Genomic DNA, 15,692 nt, shown 5'->3' on the forward strand with positions numbered 1-15,692 from the left:
GGGGCATGGATAGGATAAATAGACAAAGTCTTTTCCCTGGGGTCGGGGAGTCCAGAACTAGAGGGCATATGTTTAGGGTGAGAGGGGAAAGACATAAAAGAGACCTAAGGGGCAACTTTTTCACATAGAGAGTGGTGCGTGTATGGAATGAGCTGCCAGAGGATGTGTTGGAGGCTGATACAATTGCAACATTTAAGAGGAATTTGGATGGGTATATGAATAGAAAGGGTTTGTAGGGATATGGGCTGGGTGCTGGCAGGTGGGACTAGATTGGGTTGGGATATCTGGTCGGCATGGACAGGTTGGACTGAAGGGTCTGTTTCCAGGCTGTAGATCTCTCTGACTCTATGTGAACCACTTTTCAGACAGCTGCCATTATTGTTGAGTTTGAAGACTAAGGACAATGCATTTTAAAGAAAGGAGATCATCCGTGAACAAAATGAAGAGAATATCCTCAAGAGAGCTTACCACCACACAGTCCCAAATTCTAAATCTCACCAGAATTGATTGCCAACTGAATACAAAATTTCAGGGCCTCGTTTAGGAACATAAATTAATAGCAAATGTTTGTGCTTCTTTCAGTGCAAATGTTTGGCATCAAATCAGTCTTGTCTTTGTAAATGACATCATAAAGGGGGACCTGCAGAAAAAGTTCACATGAGTTTTGTCAGAATCGTGAATTTGACATGGGAGATGTAACACAATTTGGTTTACCTCCAAATTGTTCATTGCTGCTCAGCTTTGAAAAGCTGATGCCAAAAGTTGTATGGAACTTCCAGTCTTAGGTCTACAAATGTCAGTTGACAGCAAAACTATACGCTAGGTTGCAATGTGCAATTAACTGGTACTCATTGTTTCTGATGGAACACCACATCAACTTAGTCCTGCCTGCTCACTACCATGATTGTAGCTTGCATCTAGCACTAACCTATGCAGTTGAGCAGCAGTGTCACAAGAAAGTAGCCAAAATTGTGAAAGAATAGCACCAGGTATAGCTAGCCTGCACCCCTTCAAGAGAATTGGCAGGAACAAGGATTGGAAGTCAGTGTAAAACCAATTCTAACCTGGAAAATTAACATGAATGGCACACCATGGGAAAGAGACAAGGCTGCAAAAGTTTTAGATGTTGCACTTGATGCATTGGTTGAGAAGGATTAAACGAGAATGCTGTTGAGACATATTATCAGACGTCAATAAGGGCATACAGTCAGAATTAAGTCCTGAAGACTTGCAAGAAATGTTGCAAAATGTTCAGTGACCTCACGTAAGTGACCAAGTTTAGTGAATGTATGTTCAAATGCCATAATCTGTCAGTAGCACGCTAGCCTTATATTCAGACCATGCCATTTCACTCAGCTAACCATAATTGCTCTCAGAACTTATACTTGATGTTTATAGTTTTACCTCACCCTCATACATTTAACACTTCAACCAGCCTCATTTCCATATCTCACTACTTACACAAATTGTCTCCCAATGATTGCCAGTTCTGCCTCTGATTATATACTGCCTTATACTGGAAGATAAAGTGATATGACAATATTGCCCAAACAGTTTGAACACATTCATTGGTTCCCTTCTCTCTATCTTGTAGAATATATTAGCACACGACTAGATGTGACATGTGCTCACCTTTATTGATGTGCCCATGTTAAGATTATATTGTGACAGGGCTGATACAATTTAAAATAATGGTATGTTCATATCCAATCCTCCTTGTTATATTCTATTTCCTCCTCAGTCCACAATCTCTTATGATTACAAGTTGAGGATGGGTAAGTATGTTACTTACTTGGGCCCCCATTCTACAACACTATCCTTATGCCCTTTTCCATGAAGATACTCAAAAATAGCAATCTGATCAGAGTGCTAGAACAGCAATAAGAGGGAGAGCAGGAAGACTGTAATGATGAAGAAATATCATCAAATGATCTCATACTCAATGCTTCAAGCTCAGATGGCATACATTGCATATTCTTTTGAGAATTGCTTAGAGACAGGATATACAGTGTCTGAACAACTATGCTGGTGTCCTGTACTCACAAACTTTGCTCTCCCACACTCCCATCAACTGCCAACACCTACACGTTAGTTGAAACTAAATGTATTACACCACAATTACTATTCCACAATGACTATTCAGCCCAACTACTGCCATCTTCTATCAGAGCATCCCATATGGCATAATCTTCCTGAGCAAGATCAATCAGTAGATTTCAGTTAATCCTTTGGATCAAAGAACAGGAAGTACAAGAACTCACTAACAAGTTACTTGTGACAAGTCCTATTGATTGAATCTGAGACTTTGTACTCCCACACTGAGAGTAATACTTGCTAAGCAGGTAAAGCCATGGCTCTAATGTGGCCAACCACTGCTGCTGGTGCCTTAGTACAAACCGATTGGGAGAAACAAGCAATGCTGCATAAGATCAAGCAGTGTCCCCTAAACAAACTAATCAGACTGAGCAAATCAGGAGGCTATCACTTGGTTTTGTTGATTTGCATTTGCTAAATAAAAAGAAATAATTAGGTGCAGCTCCCTGGAGCATGAGTTTTCATGCTAGATCTGCTGCAGAAAGCTCAGATGAGCACATTGATGGGACAGATTGCAGAGGAAGGCTAATGGGAGTATGCAAAGATAGAAGGGCTTAATGTATTTGCAGACCAACTAGAATGCCTGCTTTGCAATGGCAAAGAGAGAGGAGGAATCCAGAATTAACTTTGCAAATGACTTCACTTGTATGCTTGGACATAATGGCCAGCTCCATTAGCACAATAATAGACCAAAACATGATGTAGCATCTTATGGCCAAATTCAATTGCAGGACAAGTAGAAACAAATTATTCTCCAGATGGTACCATGCAAGTTCTAGTTTCTGTCTTCCATTTCAGCCTGCTGCCATCATGGTTGCCAATTGCCGTGTGTAAATGGTCTAGAAGTTCAGTAGTCGGCCCTACATAGGTTTGATAGGATCTGCTGAGGTGTTTCCCCAGGCGAGTGGAAGTGGTTCCATGGGAGGATAAACCTACTGTCCTTTCTCAGGGAAGGGTTATTCATTGACCTGCCATGACGAGTGCCCTGGCTATTGTCCCTGAGTCAGTCCAGCACTGCTGCCTATGGTTAGTTGGTACAGTTTGCAACTGGATCTTCCAGGCTGTTCGATACCATCTTCTGAGATTATCTGCAGTCCCTCTCTGTGAAAGTAAGCAACTTCCTATTTGCCATGTTGCAGCAATTGGCAAAGCATTCTTTGGACTACTAGGAATTACAAATCTACTTGGAAACAGCACTTAGGAGTACTCAACTGTGGTAAGCTAATTATCTGAATATTTCCTTTGCCTATTCAATGGTTCTGATGTTTGCACTGTATTAAGCAGATCCTGTGATGGTCAGGAACAGACATTTGTGAAGATGTTGGGCTCTTGGGGAATGACAAGATGAATTATTCACAAACAGCTTGGTATGAAAGGGATTTTCAAGATTTCATTCTCCGTTCCAACTCCTCTTTCTGTTCCTCAGCTGCACCTCATGTGGCCAAGCCTGTGGCCTCATGATTTCAAGACTGTGCAACATACAGCAGACCACCATGAACCTTGACTGCCACACTATTGAGCATGGCAAAGCATGCAGAGTTGTCCAAACAGTGGAAGTGTGGTTTTTGTACAATAATGGCTTTCGCTGTCAGATTTTATGTGGAAGCATTGGCTCTGTGCATGCTATCCACGCTTGTGTCTTTTTCACACCAGAGTCATCATTAAGACTGAGATAACAAGAACTGTATTCACCCAGAGGGTGAATCTTTAGAATTCCCAACCTTAGAGATCTGTGGAAGCTCAATCATTGAGTATGGTCAAGACAGAAATTGATATATTTCCTGAGAATAATGACACCAAGGGAAAGGAGAATAATGCAGGAAAGTGGTGTTGAAGTAAATAATCATCAGCTCCTACCAACCATATTCCGGTTTGTTGTGATAGTTCAAATGAGATTGGCAGAATGGACTAGTACAGAATGAAGGCAACAGCTGAGATTTTCTTAAAGTTGTGGATAATCCAGGGACTTTAAAAAATAGCAGGCAGAATCAAAAATCCCACCGTCATTTCTGACACATCCTATTTCTGTCAATAAGGGAATGGGGTAAGGACATGAATCACACAGAGGGAAGCTCAAACTCAACAGAGCTGTTTGAACTCAGTGCTGGGTTCCACAGACCAGATTTTCACTCGAGCACAGGCAGTATTCCCCAGTGTAAGAGTTATAATTTTTTAGTACATACATTAACACTCATGAAGGGCAAATACAACATTTCTGTAGAAATGTCAAGTTTTGCATCTTCTCTAGTAGGTACATCCACATACTGAATCAGAAAATTTTCTTCTACACACTTAGCAAATTCCTCTCTATCCACTATCGCAGTCCCAGTCTATGTTTGGAAAGTTGAAATCCCCTACCATAACCATCTTATTATTCTTACAGATAACTGAGTTCTCCTTACAAATTCGTTTTTCAATTCCCCTCTGACTACTGGGGGGGGGGGGGGGGGAGGGGGGTCTATAGTACAATCCCAATAAGGTGATCAGCCCTTTCTTATTTCTCAGTTCCCACCCAAATAACTCCCCTGGATGTACTCCAGGAATATCCTCCGTAAGTACAACTGCAATGTTATTCCTATCAAAAACACCACTCCCCTCCTCTCTTGAACCGCCCCCTCCCCCAATCCTTCCGATAGTATCTGTATCCTGGAACATTAAGCTGCCAGTCCTCTCCATCCCTGAGCCATGTCTCTGTAATTGCTTTGATATCCCAGTCCCGTGTTCCCAGCCATGCACTGAGTTCATTTGCTTTACCTGTTAGGCCTCTGGCATTGAAATAAATGCAGTTTAATTTATCAGTCCTACTTAGTTCCTTGCTTTGTTCCTCAAAAGTGGAGTTGCAGGTAGATAGGATAGTGAAGAAGGTATTTGGTATGGTTTCCTTTATTGGTCAATGTGTTGAGTATAGGAGTTGGGAGGTCATGTACAGAATATTGGAATACTGCATGCAGTTCTTGTCTCCCTGCTGCAGGAAGGACGTTGTGAAATTTGAAAAAGTTCAGGAAAGATTTACAAGGATGTTGCCAGGATTTGAGGGCTTGAGCTCAGGGGAGAGGTTGAACAGGCTGGGACTATTTTCCCTGGAGGCTGAGGGGCAACCTTATAGAGGTTTATAAAATCATGACGGGCATGGATAGGGTAAATAGACAAGATCTTTGCTCTGGGGTGAGAGAGTCCAAAACTAGATTGCATCGGCCTAAGATAAAAGAGTAAAGATTTAAAAGGGACCTAAGGGGCACCTTTTTCACAAAAAGGGTGGTGCGTGTATGGAATGAGCTGCCAAAGAAAGTGATGCATGCTATCCACGCTTATGTCTTTTTCACACCGGCGTCATCATTAAGACTGAGATAACAAGAAATTTATTCACCCAGAGGGTGAATCCTTGGAATTCTCGACCTTAGAGATCAGTGGCAGCTCAAGATTTGAGCATGGTCAAGACAAAATTGGATATATTTCTTGAGAATAATGACACCAATTACAGCATTTAAAAGGCATCTGGATGGGTATATGAATAGGAAAGGTATGGAGGGATATGAGCCAACTGCTGGCAAATGGGTCTAGATTAGGTTAAGATACCAGGTCGGCATGGATGAGTTGGACTGAAGGGTCTATTTCTGTGCTGCATATTTCTATGACTCTGTGACTGTATGTCAAGCTTCAAGTTATTTCAATTGCCTGTTCTTTAAAAGTTAAAAAGAAAGCCTCTTGTTTCTCTGTTTGAAAAAACGTTGTGCTAGGAGTTTCAATAACTATTATTTGACATTACACTAAGTAGAATTATTATCATAATATTACTTATTGACTGCTTTCCACAACCCATCACTATTATCATAATGATGAACTGTAAGATCAGAGTTTGATTGACAGTTCAAAGAGTTGATGAAAGGATTAACTTTCTTGAATAAGGGGTTATGACTACAAGTATTTGTTTTTATAAAAGATTAAGAACTTGAAGGAATGCAAATATATTGAGTAGGCTTTCATGAATTAGTAGGGGTTTATGCAGTTTAGAACTGTATTTTATTTCATTTCAATATGCTTCCTGAGGTCTGCCAATGGAGGATGCTGAGGGAAAGGATGGTGGGTTGAAGACATTCATTTGCACAAAACTGCTATTGGGGCTAATGGTTAAATTACAATCGGGTAGGTGGGAGGTCATGAGTTGGCTCAGGGGCTATAAGAACTAGTAAGGATTTGTAAGATGCATGGGTCAAACAGAATTATCATGTGTGAGCATAGGGAATAAATAGGTTGTGGTGAGCTTTGAGTAGTGCAGGAGAGAGGTGTTGACAATTAAACAAAATAATTGTACAAAGTCACAGACTTTTAATCCATCTTGGCAACCCACCACCTCCATCGCACCCCCTCCACCCCTCCCCAGACTCACCATGAAACAAAGATCCCATCAATGGGGGCACTTTTTTCCCCAGGTGCGAGAATCGAACCAGGAAATTTCCCAACTGTGCACCTGCCTCTGGGCAAATTCCAACATGGCTGCTGCAAGAACACAAAACATTGACCTGCAGAGTGTTTGCATATGACTGGACACCAGCTGGACATTGAGGGAGAAGAATTGCTTCTGATTGCAACAAAGCACAGAACCGATGTGTGGCAAAGCACCATTTGCACTCTACATTCCTGACAAAGTTCACTCTTCCTTTATCTCTGTAGCACAAGAGAAAAACATATAATTAGCTCTGCTCAATTTGAGAATGTCAATGGCGTCCCTTATGCAACAATGGATGGTGAACTGTGAGAACAGCAAAAATCTTCTGTTGAATTCCACAGGCTCACTGCTCTCTGGGTGAAGAAAATACATTATCTTAGTTCTGAGTGACTGACCCATATCCTTAGGACACTGTGATTGTGTACATGTGGCCTTCAGCTGTGACCCAACAAACCTGCCTCAGCCCATCTATGCCTCTTAGATTCATAGAATCATAGAATTATACAGCACAGAAACAGACCCTCTGGTCCAACTCATCCACATGAACCAGATATGCTAATCCAATTTGTCAGCATTTGGCCAATATCCATGTAAACCCTTCCTATTCATATACCCATCCAGATGCCTTTTAAGCATTGTAATTGTATCCACTTCAACATTTCCTTGGCAGCTCATTCCGTGCACGCACCACCCTCTGCACGAAAAGGTTACCTCTCAACTTAAATCTATGCCCTTTACTTTTGTACTTCTTTACCCTCGGAAAAAAAGATCTTGGCTATTCATCCAATCCATGCACCTCATGATTTTATAAACCTGTATAAAGTCACCCTTCAGTCTCCAGGGAGGAAAGCTCCAGTGTCTTCAGCCCCCTCCAATCCAAACACCATCCTTGTAAACCTCTTCTGAACTTTTTCAAGTTTAACAATAGCTTTCCTGTAGCAGGTAGGCCAGAATTGAACACAGTATTCTAAAAGGGGCCTCACTAATGTCCTGTACAACTGCAATATGAGTCCAATCCCTATACTCAATGCACTGATCAATGAGCATGAGTGCCAAACCACCCTGTCTACTTGCGACTCCACTTTCAAGGAACTATGAACCTGCACCCCCAGGTCTTTGTTCAGCAACACTCCCCAGAGCCCTACCATTAAGTATATAAGTCCTTTCCTGCTCTGCCCTGGTTTGCCTTACCAAAACGCAGCATCTCACATTTACGTAAATTAAACTCTATGTGCCAATCCTTGGCCTATTAGTCCATCTGATCAAGGTCCCATTTAACTTTGAAGTACCCTTCTTCACTGTCCATACAAATCCAATTTTGGTATCATCTGCAATGTTACTAACCATCCAAATCATTTATATAAATGATATAAACCAGTAGACCCAGCACCGATCTTTGTGGCACAGCACTGGTCACAGACCTCCAGTCCGAAAAACAATCCTCTACCACCACTCTCTGTCTCCTATCTCCAATTGATTAGCTCTCCTTGGATTCCAAGTGACCTAACCTTGCTAACCAATCTACCATGCAGAACCTTGCTGAATACCTTACGGAAATCCATGTAGACAAAGTCTACTGCTCTTCCTTCATCAATCTTCTTTGTGACCTCTTCAAAAACTCAATTAAATTAGTCAGATATGATTTCCCAAGCATAAAGCCGAGTTGGCTATCCTTAACCAGCCCTTGCCTTTCCAAGTGCACATAAATCCTGTCCCTCAGAATTCCACTCCAACAACCTACCCACCTCTGATGTCAGGCTCACCGGTCTGTAGTTCCCTGACTTTTCCTCATCACCTTTCTTAAATAATGGCACCACATTACCCACCTCAGTCTTCCTCACCCATGACTGTAGACAATACATATATCTCATCAAAGGGCCCAGAAATCTCTTCCTTAGCTTCCCACGAAGCTTTGGAATACACCTAATCAGGTCCCATGGATCTATCTGCTTTTATGCTTTTTAAGACCTCCTGAACCTGCTCGTCTGTAATATGGACACTTTTTAAGACATAGGAGAAAGTGAGGACTGCAGATCTTGGAGAGTCAAACATGAAAAGGGCAGCGCTGGAAAAGCACAGCAGGTAGGGCAGCATCTGAGGAGCAGGACATCAGTAGTTATTTCCCCAAGTTCCTTATCTTCCATGTCCTTGTTCACAGTAAATACTAACATGAAATATTCATTTGGTATCTCACTCATCTCCTGTGGTTCCAGACATAGAGGCCACATTGATCTTTAAGGAGCCCTATTCACTCCCTAATTACTCTTTTGTTTCCTTGACCCCAGCTGCCAATGCCTGACATATGCTTCCTTCTTTTCTTGACCTGAGCCTCAATTTTTTGAGCCATCCAACATTCCCTGCACCTACCAGCCTTCAATAAATCTTCTCACAGCTTGTCTTACTCTGTGTGACCTTTGATCGTTTTCCAAATCATGTTGCATTCCAAAGGAATGTCTACTAGTGCACCTATGTCAGGAGATAACTGACTTGTTCAGAAGCCTTAAAGTCAGAACAACTGCCTTTAAAACCTGCCAAGCCACTCACTGTTTCTGACTTTAGAAATGCAGAAAAACTCTAGAAAGGATAAAATCTTGTAAACTCATAGCAACAACCCGTCACCATCTATCTACAAGTACTAATCCTGTTAAAGTCCTTCCTGATTACTGGACCAATGTTCAGCCATGAATGATGAAGAGTCAGTGTTAGCTGGAGTACTGAGCTCCAAATGGCAGCATTAACATCAAATCAGAGTGACTTGTTTGTTGAAGCCATGATTTGTCAATTTGCATAATTCCTGCATATGCTAAATGTGTGCTAACTAATTTTGTCACTAATATGGCTTTTGGCATGACTCACATAGGAAGTAACTAAAGGAGCCAAGGACACCATTTTAAACCACTAAGGCTACTTATCACATCCCAAAAGCTAGGTCGAGACATTAGAATTTTGCATCCATTTTTGACCATGCTCTGTATGGACACATATAAATCAAATACCAATGGAATAATACATTGTCTGATTTATTTCCAACTGTTCGTATTATTTTAAAAACTGTGCACAAATTAAGGATTCAAAGCTCGAAGTCTGAAAAATGTTTGTTACCAAATACCTGTACAAGCACTCAGAATGTGTTTATTGTTTTCAAACCAATCAGGTCGAAAAGGAAGCCAGTTGCAGCCAAAGGTGCAGACTGTCACTCAGAATCAGGGCTAAATTTATAATGGAAAGTTGACTTATCCTTTGGAGATCTTCCAATTTTGGCCACTTGCGCAATCCTAATTTTAATCACTATTATTGACAGCTGTGCTTTCAGCTGCTGTCGCCTTAAACTCTGGTATTCCCACAATAAAATTGTTCTTCTCTCGATCAGTCTCTACTCCATTAAGAAGTTCCTTCAAACACAACCCTTTGACCAAGGATAGGGTCATCTGTTCCAGTATCACATTTGTGGAGTCAAATGTTGTTTTTTGGTAGTGTTATGAAATAGGATATTTTACTGTATTATAGGTAATATATAAATGGTCTTGATATTGCTCGAGAGTTGCAGCTTAATTAAATGCAGCTTAGCAGAGAGTCCAAGCTGTGATCATCACACAATTTCTTGTGTGTCTTCACAACATATTCTATACTGACCTCAAAATATGTTACAGATTTCTCCAAAATGACAGGATCCTGAATTCATCAGTTGTTTCTATATATAATGATTGGAATAAAGGGTTAAATCAAACGTTTATGATGTGATGATAAAAGCACCAGTTGAGGAGGTAAACAGAGTATATGGTAGAAAGTTTACCTCATTTAGATAATTTGAAAATGGTCTGGAAATCCTTAGGTCACTTCTGCATGCTTACACTGGGTAGTGTCACTTTGGCATGAATTAAACTTGAGCAAATGCAGCTTCTTTTGCATTGCTAGTTCATCTGCTTATGCCTGTATGAAATGCTGGCACTCAGCTGCCAGTTGAGGTAGAATGCCAAAATCTGACCACAACCTGACCTCAGAGTCTTATTGCCTCAGGAGGTCCAGACCAGTTGTGCTGTCGGTCTTGCCAGGTTCAGGAGTGGCTTAAGTCTGTCAACAAATTTAGCTTGTGGACAGAAATTCCACCATGAGTGGCAGAATTTTGACAGAATTTCTGTCCCATGGAATATAATACTGGAAGAGGATTACTGATTGGCAAATTTTGCATTCTGTACCAAATAATCCACTGCAGAAATTGAAGACTGATGATAGACAATAGACAATAGGTGCAGGAGTAGGCCATTCAGCCCTTCGAGCCTGCACCGCCATTCAACATGATCATGGCTGATCATTCCTAATCAATATCCTGTTCCTGCCTTATCTCCATAACCCTTGATTCCACTATCTTTGAGAGCTCTATCCAACTCTTTCTTAAATGAATCCAGAGACTGGGCTCTGGGGCAGAGCATTCCACACAGCCACCACTCTTTGGGTGAAGAAGTTTCTCCTCATCTCTGTCCTAAATGGTCTACCCCGTATTTTTAAGCTGTGTCCTCTGGTTCGGCACTCACCCATCAGCGGAAACATGTTTCCTGCTGCCAGAGTGTCCAATCCTTTCATAATCTTCTCCGTCTCAATCAGATCCCCTCTCAGTCTTCTAAATTCAAGGGTATACAAGCCCAGTCGCTTCAGTCTTTCAGTGTAAGGTAATCCCGCCATTTCAGGAATTGACCTCGTGAACCTACGCTGCACTCCCTCAATAGCCAGAATGTCTTTCCTCAAATTTGGAGACCAGAACTGCACACAGTACTCCAGGTGTGGTCTCACCAGGGCCCTGTACAGCTGCAGAAGCACCTCTTTGCTTCTATACTCAATTCCTCTTGTTATGAAGGCCAGCATGCTATTAGCCTTCTTCACTACCTGATTTAAAATTTGTTACAAATAGTCCTGACAGAAGTTCGAAGCAGGGAGAATAATATAATTTATACCACAGCACTTGGCTGCAAAGAGAAAAAGTAGCAAGTGTGAGGTGATAATTTAAACATTCAATGTGAAAACTGTCTAAAACTAAAACATTTTATTCATTGATGTTAGGGGAACAGAAATCATCCCCTAGGACCCGATGCACAAACATCAGTACACAAGTTCTTAGACATGCATTACAGACATAATTTAACTTACATCAAACACATGTAGCTACTAAAACATAGAACATACCCATCAAGTTGTTAATCAAAGTAATTATTGTGTAAATGTTCCAATTAGAGTTTACCAGTACAAGGTGATCATTAATTATACGGTTTGGCAAAAGGCTCTAAACCCCAGGATATAAGTTAGATCAGGATATAGATGAATGCCACATCATTCTCCTGCCCCAAACCCTGCCCTCGATCCCCACCATTCCCCCTTTACTTTAGTGGATTGGTTAAAATTCTGAAATCAGAATAACATTCCGTAAATGATATTGTGGTGCTGGCCACTCCCGATGCTTAGAGGACGCAAAATGATTCATGAAGATAAAACTTATGCAGAGAGGGAAGAATTTCTGTTCTCCCAATTATCTGTCATGGATTTGGCAGGAGATCAGAAGAAACACTTGAGAAGTGGCATAAACTGACTGTGAATGGGCAAATCTCTGGAAATTTTATGCATTTAATAATAAAAATCAATATTTAACTGTAATAAGATAAACATAAATGACTTTATATAAAGGACATGGATTGTCTCTTTGTTTGATACAGGTCTTCAGCCGCACACTGACCACAGTGTCACAGTGATTGTGTGCACTTCTGCTGGAAGCAGCACAAGTCCATTTGCAACAGACCAGACTCTGCAAGCTTCTCCTGAAGGTATGAGAAATCAATTGTATGAGTAAAATCATTCTTACGAGCAGTTTTCAAGTCTAGAACACAGTGCTACATAAACTCATTTTGCAGTTTTCATCCTGGTTCAGTATGTCAAAATAAGGTCAAAACATTCCCCATATGGTATCTATGACATAACCATGTCAGTCTGACAAGCCTGGGTTTTGGTTGACTGAAAGGTGGCATGTACACGCTTTTTTTAAAGACATGCATTCACCTCCAACGTGCACAGTGGGAGATAGGATCAAGAAGAAACTAGGTAAGTAGAACAATTTAACCTTCATTTTACAGGGAGGAACAGCTAAAAAGATAATTTAGGTTAGTTAGGAAGAAAAGTAAAGCAAAAGCTAAAAATGATAGGCCATATGGAGAAAAGAGTGAGCAACCACAAAAAATTGGGAATGTGAAGGACATTGTGAACAGAAATAAGGAGTATTTTAACATAAGAGTGATTCCAGCAAGAAAGCAAATTAATTTTCTGTCCATCAATGACAGAAGGATGACTTTGACAATTTTAACCACTGGGCTGTACTTAAATGTCACACGTCTATTTTCAGTCAGGCGGATGAGCTTGCAGATTGTCTACCTGCTACTCCCAATTGGTGTGAATTGGGTAACTGCCAACTTTAGATTCAAAGGCTGAAAAAGAATTTCCTGAGGTCAAGTGAATCAGGAGTAGGAGGGAAGTATCCAAGACACAGCGGCTGCAATTATCCACTTGCTTGAATGATTGCAGCTCCAATAACATGCAAGATGCTTGACACCATACAGGACAAATCAATCCATTAGCACGCTGCCCACCACCTTATATATTCACTATCTCCACCACTGGTGCACAGTCGCAGTACATACCACAATCAAGACGTACTATCTACAACATGCACAACGCTCTTTCAACGTAACAAGTGAGGACTGCATAGGGTGGAGATGAGAGTCGAAAAGTATGGCACTGGAAAAGCATACCTTATGCTCAAAATGTTGACTCTCCTGCTCCTTGGATGCTGCCTGACCAGCTGTACTTTTCCAGTGCCGCACTTTTTGAAGCTGGAAAAACACAGCAGGTCAGGCAGCATCCAAGGAGCAAGCAAATCGACATTTAGGGCAGAAGCCTGCCACCAGGAATGATGAAGGGCTTATGCCCATGACCTGCTGTGTTTTTCCAGCAACACACTTTTTGGTTCCTTCAACTCAGCCTTCCATGTCAGGATCCTTACCACTTGGAAGATCAAAGGCATCATGCATATAACACCCACAAGTTTTCCTCCAATCCACACAGTATCCTCATTTGGAAGTGAATTGTTATTGTCCTAGAAATGTCTTCCGTATAGCATTATGGATGTAGCTACACCAGATAAATTGTATGATTCAAGAAGGGGGACACACCCTAACTTTCCCAAGAGCAATTGGGAATAGGCAACAAATGTTTGCAATAAACATTTTACAGGAAGGATTTTTTTTTTAAATTATCCTTGTGGGGCTACAGAAGCACTTTCTATGCCCCAAGTTATGGTAAATGACTGCAAATGCTGAAACTCAGTAGGTCTGGAAGCATTCTGTGGAGACATAAAAAGAGAAAATGTTTAGAATTTGATATGGTTTAGTTCACTGTCACTTCACTTCCAGGTCTGCCTACCTTGAAGAAGTTCTCACCTTCTTTCCAATGGGTTTTCTATTTTAATCATTCAGTGTGTTTATTCTCATCTGCCTCTTATGTCAGATAAAATATTTGCTGAAACTTACTTTCAGAGTACAGCTTCTTCCTCTGTAAGCTGTTTGGTTCTAGCTTATCCCACAAGGATTCCAGCTGAAGTTCCATCCTTATGTCTCTAACCCAACCAAGGTTACAGTTATCTCCAAAACATACATGCTCCTCAGACAGCTGCTCTCATATATCCTGGGGTCCACATTTAGTGCCATGTGCCACCACATGCATAAGCTTGACCTCTCTTTTCATCAGCACCCAGTCCCCTGTTCCATTTCATTCTTAGTCTCATCTGATGCTTTCATAATTTTTTTTCTCTTCTTTTCAGCTGTTAAGGAATGGAGTCATGCCATGCTTCTCTCTCCATGGATACTGCCCGACTTGCTGAATTCTCCATGTTTACTTCTTTACCTTTAGCTTCACAAAGGAATGTTTCTGACTAGCCTCAAGGAATTTTTATTCCTTCCTATAGGTGGTTAAACTGCCATAATTTGGCAAAAGAGCCATAGCAGCTTAATTCCTTCACCTAAGGTTAAATAGCACAGGAATAGGTTGTGAATGGTATAAATTCACAAGGCCATCTTTTGTCTTGTGAAAGGACCTCAGTTAGTCAGGTTTTCCATCAAAATCCACCCAAAGTTTTTTTTCAACAATTTTCAGTAACAATTGATTTACCTTTGTATATTTTAGTTCTGTAGAATTAGAATTAGAACAAGAAAACATATTTGATTTTTGAGTAATATTCTTAATCGACCATTAAAGCTCAATCAAAATGTGTGAATTTAAGAAGCAATATTTCAGATTGGCCAGTGGACAGGATTTCTCCAGCCTCAAAGTCAATCTACAGGTTAATTTTTAGAGATCATAAATCATGAAAAATTTCAACATGAGCAAAATGGTCCTTTTCTGCACAAACGTAATGCAAATACAGGTTTCAGAGATTCAGTCATAAAATACTTAATGTACTGTGAACAAAATAATGCTTCCTCAGCAAACAAACTTGTCTTTATTTTTCTTGTAGGTATTTGGCCAAACCCTTATCATATTACTGTAAGCCCCAACATTGTGGAACTCTATTGGACAGTGCCAATAAAGCCAAATGGGTTCACCATTCAATACTATTTACTCCACAATGATACAGTCATCTTCACTGGTGGCAGTGTATGTCTCAACCATATAGATACTGGCTTTCAGCCCAACACAAGGTAAAACTTTTGCAGATCTTTAACAAGCTTTTAAGCAGTGATTATTGGTGATATCCAATCTGTGAGAGTCTGAAAGAATCTTTTGACTTGCTCTTAAAAAGCCAAACAGTGGTGATACTTAATCATTAAAATTAAAAAAAATCTTTAGGAGAGCTCTTAAAAGACAAATATTGGTGATATTCAATCACCTACTGTCTTTTGTGACTCCTCTTGTTTATTGATGTGCTTTAATGATTGTGCTCTATGTCAGCTTCTCTTTTATCTCCTTTATCTGAGTGGGAATTAAAAATACATTGCAAGTTGCTGAGATATACATGAGCTAAACATTAATATAATTGCTAGAGTACCATTTCTACATAGATTACAATCTCATTTTAAATATTATAGGCACAGGAATGATATTTTTATCATACTGTTTG

General features: G+C 40.5%; 1 long non-coding RNA gene across 1 annotated transcript in view; it reads left to right on the forward strand.

Moving 5' to 3' along the window:
• The window catches only part of LOC122552820, a 16,538-nt gene extending 1,370 nt beyond the window's left edge, over positions 1 to 15,168 (forward strand). The window contains exons 2-3 of the long non-coding RNA XR_006312512.1: positions 12,244 to 12,351; positions 15,090 to 15,168. This is a non-coding gene — a long non-coding RNA (uncharacterized LOC122552820). The remainder of the gene's footprint in view (positions 1 to 12,243; positions 12,352 to 15,089) is intronic.
• The last annotated feature ends 524 nt before the right edge of the window (positions 15,169 to 15,692 follow it).

The sequence above is a fragment of the Chiloscyllium plagiosum genome, chromosome 9 (assembly GCF_004010195.1).
Source record: "Chiloscyllium plagiosum isolate BGI_BamShark_2017 chromosome 9, ASM401019v2, whole genome shotgun sequence".
NCBI classification, from domain to species: Eukaryota; Metazoa; Chordata; class Chondrichthyes; order Orectolobiformes; family Hemiscylliidae; genus Chiloscyllium; species Chiloscyllium plagiosum.